Source organism: Canis lupus, chromosome 15 (assembly GCF_048164855.1).
Source record: "Canis lupus baileyi chromosome 15, mCanLup2.hap1, whole genome shotgun sequence".
Classification (NCBI taxonomy): domain Eukaryota; kingdom Metazoa; phylum Chordata; class Mammalia; order Carnivora; family Canidae; genus Canis; species Canis lupus.
In genome coordinates, this window is record NC_132852.1 from 34177575 (window position 1) to 34190663 (window position 13089).

Consider the following 13089-nt stretch of genomic DNA (forward strand, 5'->3'; position numbering starts at 1 on the left):
ATCCACACCAAGTTCCCTGAGTCACAGGAGCGGCTTTCTGGGGCAGACCCACCATGTGGCCTAGCATTCTCTGGGCCCCTCCCATCGCAGCCTGGGCCCTTGCCTGCCCGGTGCCAGCCTGTCACCCTTAGAAGGGTCAGATGCTCAAAGGCTCCCAGTGATCCGGCAACGCTTTGTCCTTGCAGATTTCCTCATAGATTCCAACTGTTGCATCTCTTAATTACTAAAAATATACACTGCCCCTTCCCTGCCTTTTTTAAACGTTACCAGCCCATTAAGCACTCTCCCTTATGTTGTCTCATTTTGCCCCCACAAAAATTGGTAGGGTGATTTTGGCAACATGGTGGTGTCCCTTTGTAGACAGGGCACTGAGTCCCAGAGAAGGTTCTGTGCTCCTTTTCTGAGGTCAGAGTGGGTTCATGGCAGAGCGAGAAATAAACTCAAGGCTCTTGACTCCTAGTCCAGAGCTTCACTGCACCACACTGGTATGTTCTGTTGTCTCGGGATTGTAATAATTGGTAGGTGGCATATTCTTAGATTTATAGGTTTAAGTTAAGAGAAACGTATTACCGTAAAAGAACTGTATGTTTTTAGTCTATTGTAATTGTTGAGAACTGACACATCTTTAATGCAGAACAAACTCTGAAACCACAAGCAGTGGGGATGAGCAGGGAGGAGAGAATTAAACCCAGCCTGGGTGGATTAGCCTCTCCTCCTGTCATCCTGGTTCCCTAACACACTCATCCCTCCCCCAGATTCAAACTACCCCATGGGCTGAGCTGTGAAGCCCAGATCATGCAGAGTTGTGCCCTTCCCCCCCCAACCTCCCACCCCCCCACCCCCCCACCCCCCGCCCCAGAGCCAGGCTGGCAGAGGATTCTGTTCCCCACTGCTACACAGGAGAAATGAGGTCACACAGGACATCCTTAACACCCAAGACACCTCTGTCCTTTTGAAAAGAAGTGGCTCTGTGCTTTCCACCAAAGCTCTGGACGGGAAGGACTCGCCCGCCAATTCCTGAAGGCCTTGATAAGGTGGCCTTGACAGCGGTGCAATTGGAACCGATCTGCTCTGGGACCTGCGACCGTCTTCACCATGAAATCAGTTGAATGCTATTACGTCAGCCTGATGACTGAGGGCAAAAGAATCCAAACTGTCCACCAAGAAGCTTCGCTAATCTGCCCTCTCCCCTCAAGAGGCACCTAGGTAAAGAAAGTGTTCCCTTTACACACGGTCTGCATCACCACGCATGTGTGGTGGCTGCGGGGGTGGGTGGGTGGCTATCCACAGAGTTGGGGGTCCCTGATCTTCAGCTCCTCCCCTAACATCCCTTCAGGTGTCCAAGGGACCCCAGAACGAACACTCTTTTCCCTGAAAGTCCAGCACAGATAAGCTGAAATGGAATATGCTAGGGACAAAGGGGAAGGGTCTTTTGGCACCTTTCTTGTATTTAAAAGCAGTTTTCTGAGCTCACAAAGGAGCAGAAGCCACCTCTTGAGGGCCTGAGGGCCTTCTCCAAGCTGGGCTGGGGTGGGGGGTGCTCCCCGGGCTCCCTGCCAGCGCCTGCCTCACCCATGCCCCAGCCCAGTTCCCCTGCGCTCCAGCTCCAGAGCAAAGCCTGACCCAGCTGCCAATCTCCAAAATAAAATCAATGTGTGACCTTACCCACCAGCTGTCCCAAAGAAACTAGCACAAACTAGGGCCAACTTTGAAGCCAAGAAGGGAAGATGAGAAGTTGGGAGAGGGGGGGATAACTTGGCTGGACTTGAAAGGTGTCTTGTCTGTCTGTTCCCCATTAGGCGCAATTCTCTTGCAATCTGCAGCCTCGACATAATTCTCTTGACCAGAAACTCTCCAGAGAGATAGTGTCAGAAGGAAAAACAAACAGAAAAGCATCTCTGACAGCAAAATCACTTAAAAACCAGGGAGGGCAGGGAAAGGCACTCCACTGTGGGGCCAAGTGGGGAGACGCACTTACCCCGGGGCGACAAGGACAGTGCCAGGAAGCCAAGCTCCCCAGTCCTCTGTACCACAAGCCCCCCTAGCAGCAGAGATGTGATTTGTCTGGTTTTCTCACCTGTGCACTCAACACCCGAAACCCACAGTGCCCGGCTTTTTACAAAGGCCTTGGGGTTGCACCCCAAGGGACTCAGAAGGACTGTTTTAGGGGAAAACAGTGGTCCCGTGTCCTGCCTCACTGTCCCATTGCTGACTGCTCCCCAGCAGCTGCTGAAGGCTGAAGACCCAGCTCTCCCTGCAGCTGGCAGCCCGGTCCCCAGGCGGCAAAGACCCTTCTCCTCAAGACCCTTTGACCTGCCTTTGAGCTGAGCTGCCTGGCGTTGGGGAAGGCCGGCCCCACCCTGGTCTTCGGGAACCCAGAGGGTGAGGACTAGGGGGTGGGGGGTGGGTGCAGAGCCAGAGAGGACCCAGTTCTGGGCTCAAGTTTCTGGGGCAGGCGTCCCGTTAAGAGGAGAAACTTTTTTTTTTTTTTTAAAGAAAGAAAAACTAATCAGAAGAAAGAAGCAAGAGCTTTCCCCTGCCTTTCCGACTTGTTTATTACTAGGATATCTGATTTCAGCAGAGGAAGCCGGCACTGAAGCAAGGTTTTTATTGGCCGTGAGCAAGAGGAATTTCAGGGTTTGCCTCTGATTTGGCTTCCCCAAAACATGCGGCACCGGCACCGAAGAGAGCTCACCGCTTTCAGGGAGTAGCTCGGCTTGGGGGTGGGGGTGGCCAGAACTCCCGCTCTCTGCAGCTTCCACCAAAATTCCCCTTCGAGGAGCCAGGGCCCAGCCTGGAAGGTGGCCTCATAAACATTTCAGAGAGGAGAACAAAATAGGGAACAAGAGTTAGGAAGCTCTGAAATTGGCTGGGGGTGGGGGGGGCGTGAGCTGTGCTCACCGCACCCCTCCCTTCCGAGTGGGGACCTGGAGGAGAGTAGGCCGGGTTTGGATGAAAGCACAGTGTCTCTAGCTGACAGAGCCAGGCAGGCTGCAGTCGCAGGGCCAGGCCTGATGGTTTCAATGTGTGGGGAAGATAAAGCCAGGATGTGCAGAGGCAGCCTCTGCCAACAGCTCTCCTCAGCTGGGTCGGCCGGCCTCTGGGGAGGGGATTACCAGCTGGGCCTCAGGCTGGAGGAGCTGCTGCTGATCCCCAGGGCTCCCCACGGACACCTCCACGCAGGGACAGCCCAGCCTTCCTGCCTCCTGCTGGCAACTCCTCTGTGGACAGAGGGCGAGGGTGTCCCTCCATCTGGGGCCTCTGGGGGTGGGGGGAGCCCAGCCATCTCCCTCTCTCCCTCCCCCTCCCCCCATATCCTATGTCTACCTACCTTGCCCTCTAATCCCTCTCATCACCTTCCCCTCACCAAACACCAGGGACAGGATGGACCTCAAAGCCAAGATCTCTAGGAGTCCCTGCCTTGCTGTCCTACTTGCCCCATCAGGAGCAGGATCCTTGTGCCGAGGGTGCAGAGACTTTGGGGGCCCACTCGGAGTGGAGAGGGCAGCCCCTCTGCCCAGGGATGGCTCTCTTCCAGATCCAGGTCTGGGAGCCCCCCCACCGCCCCACTCCTCTTCTGGGCATGGGTCTGTGCAACGGGTCCAGGGCCCTGTTCCAGGGCCAGTGTGCACCCCATGGTGTCGGCTGTCCCCAGCGGGCTCTGCTCACCTATGAGGGCCGGGCCTCACTCTGGAGCCTCACTGTGCCCTGGGAGCTCTGAACTGAGGCCCAGACTGGGGGGTGGGGGGATAGAGGAACAGGGCTCTCACTGTGTCCACTTCGAGGAGCCCAGGCATCAAAAGGACTTTATGCCGTCAGCTTAGGAACATGCTCCCAGGGAGAGGAGCTGCAGGAGTAAAAGTGGATGGTCCACATTGGGGTGGGGAGCTGCTACAGTGGACACACACACACACACACACACACACACACACACACGGCCAGGAGGCTTGCTCCAAGCCTCTGGTACCAGTCTGCCCCGGTTTGACTCCCCACTTCTGTTCCTCACCAGTCAGATCACCTTGGGCCAAGACTTAAGCATCTCGGTGCCTCAGTTTCCTCATCTGTAAGTAGGGGGCATATTAAGAGCGTTGGCCTCCTGGTGTTGCCGCCAAGTTGAAACATGATAAAGCGGGGTGCCCCCAGCTGGCTTAGTCGAAGAGAGCCCAGGACTCGGTCTCAGGGTCACGAGTCCCAGCCCGACGCATGTAGAAATTACTTAAAAATCGAGGACACAGATCCTCTTGTAATGTGACAAAGCAGGTAGAGCTCCATGCACACAGAACCTGGCACATCCTGAAAGCTCAGAAAACTCTAGAGCCCCAGTGCTGGACCCAGCCTGGTTGGGCTTTGCATTCTGCTCAGATCTCCATGGAGAAACGGGGTGGAGCTCTGATGGACCCAGCAGATAAGGACTGTCGGGAAAACTTGCCTTCCTTCTTAAATGAAACATGATCCTCTAAGGCCTAGGAGGAAGGGTGACCGTCCAGGAGGCAGCAAATCTCTGAGTGCCCACGACGACGAGCTCTCTTTCCAGGCATCTCAGCAAGCGCACGGCGAGGTGGAAAGGCCCAGCTTCCCCTTCACACGCTGCCCGGATCTGGACGCCCAGGCCTTCCCTGCCTGTCCCCGCAGCTTTAAACTAAAGATCTCGCTAGGGACTGGGGCATAAAAACAGCCAAATCAGCCCAGAGTGAAACCAAAACTAGCCACTCTGGCTCTCATACCCTGTGTCCTGAGAGGCTGATGACACACCCAAACCCCTGAGTGCTGTCCCCACGAGGGAGGTCCAGGGAGGGGGCTCCTCTTCCTACATTTCTCCCAACCTCCCTCTCCACGACCACGGGCCTGCCGGGTCCAAAGGCGGCCAGCCAGGGCTTAGGTAATAGAGCCCAACGTCCTGTCCTGCACCAAGTCTGACCTTGACCTTCCAGGGAGGTTGGGAAGGGGGAGGTTGGTTAGGGTACATAAAGCAGACAGGGGATGAGAGGAGAAAGAAAAGAGAGAGAAAGGGAAAGAAGTAGAGAAGTAAAAAGGAGATAAGAGAGACAAAGGCCAAAGGGCCAGCCCAGAAACCCCCCACGGCCAGCTAGGCATCCAGAGGACAGCTGCTTCAGGGAATTGGGGTTCACACAAATTACAAGTCTAATGGGCCAGGCTGCAGATCAGCCTCAGCTGTGTGTTAACAAGGCTCTCGGAGACAGGAGGGGTTTTCCACACACCCCTAGTGGGCCAGAGTGCCCTCGGGGGACAGACCGTGGTGTTGGGAGAGGGCAACGGAGACCCAAAGACTCCGGCTTGAAGATCTATGGAGAGCCACGCCCCTGAAGGATGCCCCCCTGGTGGGGAGTTGGAGGGGGCACGCTTCCCAAATCTGCACCTACAAATCCCACCCTCAGACACGGAAGCTCAGACCAGTATAAGACTCCTGCAGTGATTGCACTGAATGACAAAGAGCATAGAACTAAAAGCAAACCAGGTGAAAGCTGCCTCTGGACAGCTGGTTCAGGGGGAGAATGTTGTTTTTCATTTCAGGCACTTCCATGCTATTTCATTCCTTTTTCAAAGATTTTATTTATTTATTCATGAGAGACACGGGGAGAGAGGCAGAGACACAGGCAGAGGGAGAAGCAGGCTCTCTGTGGGGAGCCCGACTTGGGGCTCCATCCCAGGACCCGGGGATCACGACCTGAGCCGAAGGCAGACACTCAACCGCTGAGCCAGCCAGGCGACCCCATGCTGTTTCATTTCTAACCATATGTGTGTCCTACATTGATAAAAACAATTTTTATAAATAGTGGTGAGGGTTGGAAGCCAGCTTAGCTCTAGACAAAATTTGAGGTCTGCCTCAACCTGGGCTCCCTGCCACATGCCCAGCAAAGGGAGATCCCTGTCTTCAGTCTTGCCAGCGCCCAGCTGGCCCAGTCCCCCTGGATGAGTGGACCCCAAACACTCCAGGCTTGTCTGGACCTCTCCTCCTTCCCAGAATAACATGAAAAGCCACTAAGTAGCTTTTTGCTCCTCTTCTGTTTTCTTCAGTACTGTGTCAAGTCTCCTCTGGGGTGAGAGGGGCACAGATGTGTGAGCCTCAGCCCTGGGAAACCAGAGGTTCACACCTACCCACACTTGCCCATCACGTGCAAGGTAGCAGGTGGAGTACGAGGGGTGTTGGGAGAGCCAGGCCCCCACCCAACTGCTCCACTGAGTGATCCTGTCATAGCACAGAAAGAGTGAGGTCAGCTGAGCCCTCTCTGCCCCAACACACATGTGCATAGACACCCACACACATACACACACACAAGCACACCCGCATGTCACTTAACCTGAGTTCCAATGTCCTCATCTGTGAGAGAGGATAGCAGCTGCATATGGGGCAGTGGTTAGGATGAAATGAAATACAGTTGATCCTTGAAGAACATGGGGGGTTAGAACATGGGACCAACCCCTCTGCACAGTTGAAAATCTGAGTACAACTTTGGATCCCCCAAACACTTAACCACTACTAGCCTACTGTTGACCAGAAACCTCACTGAAACATGAACAGTCAATGAACACAGTTATATGTATTATATACTATATTCTTTTTTTATTAAAGATTTTTATTTATTTACTCATGAAAGACACAGAGAGAGAAGCAGAGAAACAGGCAGAGGAAGAAGCAGGCTCCCTGCAGAGAGCCCGATGCAGGACTCCATCCCAGGACCCCAGGATCATGCCCTGAGCCAAAGACAAATGCTCAACCACTGAGCCACCCAGGCGTCCCTATATACTATATTCTTATAATAAAAGTAAGTTAGAAGAAAGAAAAAGTTATTAAGAAAGTTGTAAGAAGGGAAACCTGGGGGCTCAATCAGTTGGGCATCTGCCTTCGGCTCAGGTCATGACCCTGGAGTCCCAGGATCAAGCCCCCAAATCAGGCTCCCTGCTCAGTGGAGAGTCTGCTTCTCCTTCTCCCTCTGCACCCCCCACCCCAGCTCATGTTCTTTCTCTCTCTCTCTTGCTTACTCTCTCTCTCTAATAAATGAAATCTTTTAAAAAAGAAAGTCCTAAGAAAGAGAAACTAGATTTACTGTAAAATACCCCACAGAGAACTGGGTCTGTGGAGTTCCAACCATGTTCTAGGGTCAGCTGTCTGCACACAGCAGCACCCTCAGTACCTTAGCACCTCGATAAATGTCACTCTTGTTCTCCTCCTCTCCACTTCTCTCTCTACACCCTGGAAGCCACACGTCTACACACAGTCATAAAAGTGTTGGCCTTCTGCCACCCGCTCTCCCCTTCACAGTCACCTCCACCCATCCCACCCCACCCCCCTACACACTTGCTCACACTCTTCTGGCCAGTGTTGCTTGTCCTCCTTCTGGGATAGTCCGACCCCAGCAGGGCTCAGGGAGAGGGCAACACCCTGTGCCTGGCCTCCTCCTCTCGTCTGCCTCTAGGGAGGAAAGGCAATGGATGGAGCTGTTCCTCAGGGAGGCCTAGAAGAAACAGGTCACAGGCCCCTAAGGAGCCATGAAACCAGATGGAAACCAGGCCCTGATGGGCTTGGCTACCTTGGCCCACCAGAACAGGCCCTCCTTCTGGACCTGATAAGGCTGTGACTTGAGAGGCTTCCTGAGTCCTGATCCATTGGTGAGACTTGGGCAAGAGAGATACACTCTGTGTCCTGGGCTCTGAGGAGACTACGAGCCTGCAGAGGCGCCTCAGGGCCCACCAGGGAGAGGAATAGGGTGGTAGGAGGAGACCCGAGACCCCTTACCCCTCCACCACCAGCCCTGCTTCACTCCCTCTAACAATACAGGTCTGTCCTCTGTCTAAGGCTCCAAGCTTTTCCCTGGTCTCCCTCTCTGCCTGGCTGATGCCTGTTTATCTTTCTAGGTTAGCTTAGCCACTGCTTCCTCGGAGAGGCCTTTCCTGGTCCCCCGAGGAAACTATGGGCTCTCTGTCCCCCATTATTCTAATGGCCCCTTCCTTTCACACATATCACCCACCTCACAATTTGTAATCATAGAGTCATTTGTGCCCTTCTTTGTTCAACCACAACCTCTCTTACTAGACTATCAGCTCCCTGAGGGCAGCAATCATGGCTCTTTTTTTTTTTTTTTCAAACCATTTTATACCCAGCACTGAAGCTCACAGTGATGGGCCAAACTCTTTATTTTCTCCCCAGGTTTTATCCTTCCTGGGTCTTCTCCAGCTTAGTAAATGGCAACTCCATTCTTCTCACAGCTGAAGCCAAATACCTAGAGGGCCAATCTTTTTCTTTCTTTAATTGAAATATAGTTGACACGCAATGCTATATTAGTTTCAAGTGTATAACACAGTGGACAGTTTTATAAGTTATGCTGTACTAGGGGGTCATTTAAAAAATATTTTATTTATTTATTCATGAGAGATACAGAGAGAGAGAGGCAGAGACACAGGTAGAGGGATAAGCAGGCTCCCTGCAGGGAGCCCGATGCAGGACTCGATCCCAGGACCCTGGGATCATGACCTGAGCCAAAGGCAGACGCTCAACCACTGAGCCATCCAGGTGTCCCTACTAAGAGTCATTTTTGACAAGTTTTTCTCACAGCTCACTTTCAGTATGTCAGGGAATCCTGGACTCACATTCCACCCACACCCAGGACCCAACCACTTTCTGCCTCCTTCCCCACCCCCTTTGTCCAAGGTGCCATGGCATCTCCCCTGGACGGGTGTCCTAACTGGCCTCCTGTGCCAGACTTGTCATCCTTCATGTGCCAGATAGACAGGAGGTTTAAAAGTCTAATTCAGGTGAGATAATGCCTCTTTCTCAAACCATCTGGTCTTTTCTTCCTATTTTGAATCAAACTAAATGCCTTTACCTGGGTCTTCAGTACCCTAGGTGATGGGCACATGAGGTCAAAGGGCACAGTGACCACACCTCTCACTCTGCCCCAACCACATGAGTCCCCAACTTCCTTGATTGAGAACCAAGAGTGCTCTCCCACCTTGCTGCCACTGCTCTTTCCTCTGCATGGAATGTTCTGTCCCCCCAGAGCCATGTGACCTGCTCCCTTCTGAACTCTGCTGGAAGATCACCCTTGTCATAGAGTTCTTCCTCATTACACTTTATTTCCTTAAGCAGCTTCATTTTGCTTCATTGATCTTATTATCCCCACCTATTAGAAGAGGCATATTTGTTTATTTATGTTCTCTCTCTCTCTCTCTCTCTCTCTCTCCCACTGCTGTAACAGTAGTGTCATGAAACCATGGACTTTCTTTTGGTTTATCGCTGTATCTTCATAACCAGAAACAGTATCTGGCACATGGTAGATGCTCCATAAATGTTGCTTAAATGAATGACTGAGACTTCTGTAGCACTTTGTTGAAAAAATTAAATAAATGTCTCTTCTATTTGTTGGGCACTAAAACAGGCCAGAAATGTGAAAGATCAAGATAAGAATTCCCTCCTCTGGGACCTTACATGCTAAAGGAAGAGTCAAATACGTAAACACTGAGCCATAAGAGAGGACACAATTAAGTAGGTACTGTGGGGAAAAAAAATGATATTCAACTGACTAAATTTGCTGATCTAGTTGGCTTTATTCACTGATTCATGAACCAGGCAACATCCCATCTAGTGAGCAGAACAGAGCTGCTTGAAGCTGAACAAAACTGAAGGCTTTTCCAGGCAGAAGGGGGTGGGAAAAGGAAGTTCCTAGCAAAGAGTGGATTGGTTCCGGCAAGGTCTCCTTTCTTTGGGAAAAGGCTGGGGTCTATCAGGCATTACCTCACTGGTGCTGACAAGGTAATTCCAGATTGGCTGGTTAAAGGTCAGATTTCTGGGAGGGCTGAAACTAAAATTAGGCTAGGTATTAAGTCTTGGTTTGCTGATGTGGGGCTTAGCACAAGTGACTCCATTTTTGATCTGTTGTTCCTTTTTCAACAGTGCCAATAAGAAAAACAGCAGCAAGCCTCCAGTGAGGAGGTTAGCTAACATTTACGGAGCACTTGCGTGTGCCAGGCTGGAGTGTTCTCTGACACCGATTAATTCTCCACTGAGTGTCCTATAATTTAATTCCACTCAGAGGTAGAGCAAACCCCACAAGTTAAGGGCTCAGTCCTCCCAATTCAGATGCCAGTTGCGAGTCTTGGGGCCACCGATACTTCTGACTCACTGGCTGTAAATCAGAGCCTCCCATGATCTCTTCTTTAGTTTCAATAACTTGCTAGTATGGTTTACAGGACTCAGGAAAGCACTGTACTTACGTTAGAGGGTTTATTTGTAAGGATTCAACTCTGGAACAGCCAAATGGAAGAGATGCATAGGACCAGGTATGGGGAGAGGAGAAGGAGCTTCCATGCCCTGTTCAGGTATGTGGGCCTCCCAGCACCTTGTCATGTTCAACCTGAAAGCACTCTAAATCTCACCATTGGACGTTTCAGAGACCTCAATCTCTAGCATCCCTGTCCATTTCCCAGAAGACAGTGGGGCTGAAAGTTCTAATCCTCTCATCACTAGGTCTTTCTGGTGACCAGCCCCATTTCCAGGCTACCTAAGAGTCTCACCCTCAACATTAGCATAAAGTCAGGTGCAATCAAAGACGCCCCTTATGATTATTAACAACAACAAAAAAAAAAACTCCTAGGGACACCTGAGTGGCTCAGTGGTTGAGTATCTGCCTTTGGCTCAGGGCATGATCCGGGGTCCTGGAATCAAGCCCCGCATCAGGCTCCCCGCAGGGAACCTGCTTCTCCCTCTGCCTATGTCTCTGCCTCTCTGTGTCCTTCATGAATAAATAAATAAAATCTTGAAAAAAAAAAAAAAGACAGTCCTATCACTCAGGAAACACCAAGGGTTTGAGGACCTCTGGGTCAGGAACCAGGACAAAGGCCAAATGTATTCTTGTGCTATACTACACAGGCATCATTTATATACAATTGACATCAGTACAATTCTCTGAAGTAAGTGCAGATGAGAAAACTGAGACTTTGGTATATTAAGTGATTTGCCCAAAGTCATGTGATCCATAAACTAGAGAGTCAGGATTTGAATGCAGCTGCAGAGTCCATGCCCTTGGCCACAATACTCAGTTCAGGAGGCAGCCCAGCATCTGGGGGAGTGTGAGTAGATTTCACTTTAAGGGTGACTCCAATTTTAATAGACACAGAGATCATGACCACTTCCTGCGAGATTGCCTAAATTATACACAGGTGCCTAACACAGGATCATATCTGATCACCAAAAGGAAGGCCTCCCAGGCCCAAAGATTTACCTGGGTAGCTTCTCACAGTCCTTATTGTCTCTTCTGCTTGAGTGGAGCATTTCTCTCCATGAATACCCAGTGTGAATGTTCCAGCAGGACAGGCAGCCTCAGCACCGTCCCCAGAGGAAGGTAGGAGACAGAGAGCCCGGAGGACTTCCCAGCACAGTCATCCTGGGATGGAGGTGGGAGAAGGAGAATTGGGGGGGAGGTGTCACAGGTTCTGTGCCTCCACAGTGTCTAAGCTCATGGAGCCCTGGAGAAATGTCCTATTTGCATTATTGACCTAATTATGGACCATTATCTCCTGTACTATTGTCTAGGGTCTGTGTTAGGATCCTGCCTCTGAAAGGCAAGAAGACCCAGAGGGTGTTAGAAAACCTAAGTTTAAAGGTGAACACCCAGGATGGGGCCCCCAGACAGCTGGGGGAGCTAGCTAGCTAGCCAGCTCTTGCTGGTTCAGAGTCCACACATGTTACAATCTTTAGTCACCCTTTCCTTTCTTCTAGCTGAGTATCAAGGCTCTTTTGGAAAGTTTCTGCCTTCCTTGATTCTGTTAGAATCAGGATGGGGGTCCTGCCCAGCTATGCTTTGTGAGTGGACATCTCTAGAGCTTTAGCTCAGAAGGGCCCAGGGAATCAAAATGAGAAAACCTCTAGAAGTAAAATTTGGGGGGAACTGTTGAGAGATCTCCTCTCAGCAAATTACAGAGCCTGGTGGTTAAAAATTTGGACCCTGGAGCCCAGAGTGCCTGAGTTCAAATCCTGGTCCTACTACTTATTAGCCTGAACCCGTGGACTACTAAGGCGCCTCTTCACACCTCAGTTTCCTGTCTGATAAAACAGCCATCCTTATCCTGCTGGGAGGACTCAATGAGCTAATTCTTGTGAAATGTAGTCAACAAATGCCTGGCATACAATAAGCACTCAGGAGATAGCTCCCGTGTGCAGGTCCTCCTGCCGTAGCCTCTGCTCTGCTCCAGTCTCGGAGGGAGGGGACACTGACCATTACCCCAGCTTCCAATGGGAAGACTGGTCTGCCATGAGGTTAAAGGCTCCAATTCATCCTTCACAAGGAGGACTGGATCAGCCTGGAAGCTGGGGGCAGAGAAAGGTTTGCTAGCAGCTAAAACCTAGCAAAGACAAGCTTACTTTGGGGGGGGGGAGCCCCAGACCCTTAAGGGAATAATTATGGGTTAGTAGTCAGGTGGTTTGCACTTCTGCCCTGAATTGGATTAAAACTTCTCTCTTGCTTCAGCAGGATCAGTTCAGCCTCCTCTCTGTGATCTTGATACCTTATCCTTAGTCCATTAAACAGCTTATCACACCAAGAGGGTGTATGTAATTGGCAAAACTCCCTAGCCAGATTTCTTGAGATTGGGACTAAGTTTGAGTTCCTCTTCTGTCTCAAACAAACTTCGAAACAAAAAGATCTTCTTGTAGGCCACTCATCCATCCCACCCTGTGCTTCTGATGACAGTTAAACTGGGAAGCTTCTGTGGGAAAAGCTTTGAGTGGCTCAGAGGAAAGAGCACTTGAAAAGTAATCAGAGGGTAAATTCCCACCCCTGGCTCTTGACTGCTCATGACTCAGTTTCCTCATCCACAATGGCAAAGTGGGAAGGTAGCTCCTGTCCCATTCACCTCTCTGGGTGGGTATAAAAGACAAACGTGATGACAAACAGGAAAAGAGAGAGTTTTATAAATGTCTCCATGCAGCACCTCATTCCCACCTGTGGGGAAGCTTTGCCTCATTAAATGTCATTTGACCTCTGTACAGCCTCACAGAATACGAGTCCCAGTGCAATTCCTTTCCAGACTTTTGAGCGTCTTCATGTAGCAAAAATAATTGACCAAAAAGCTGTG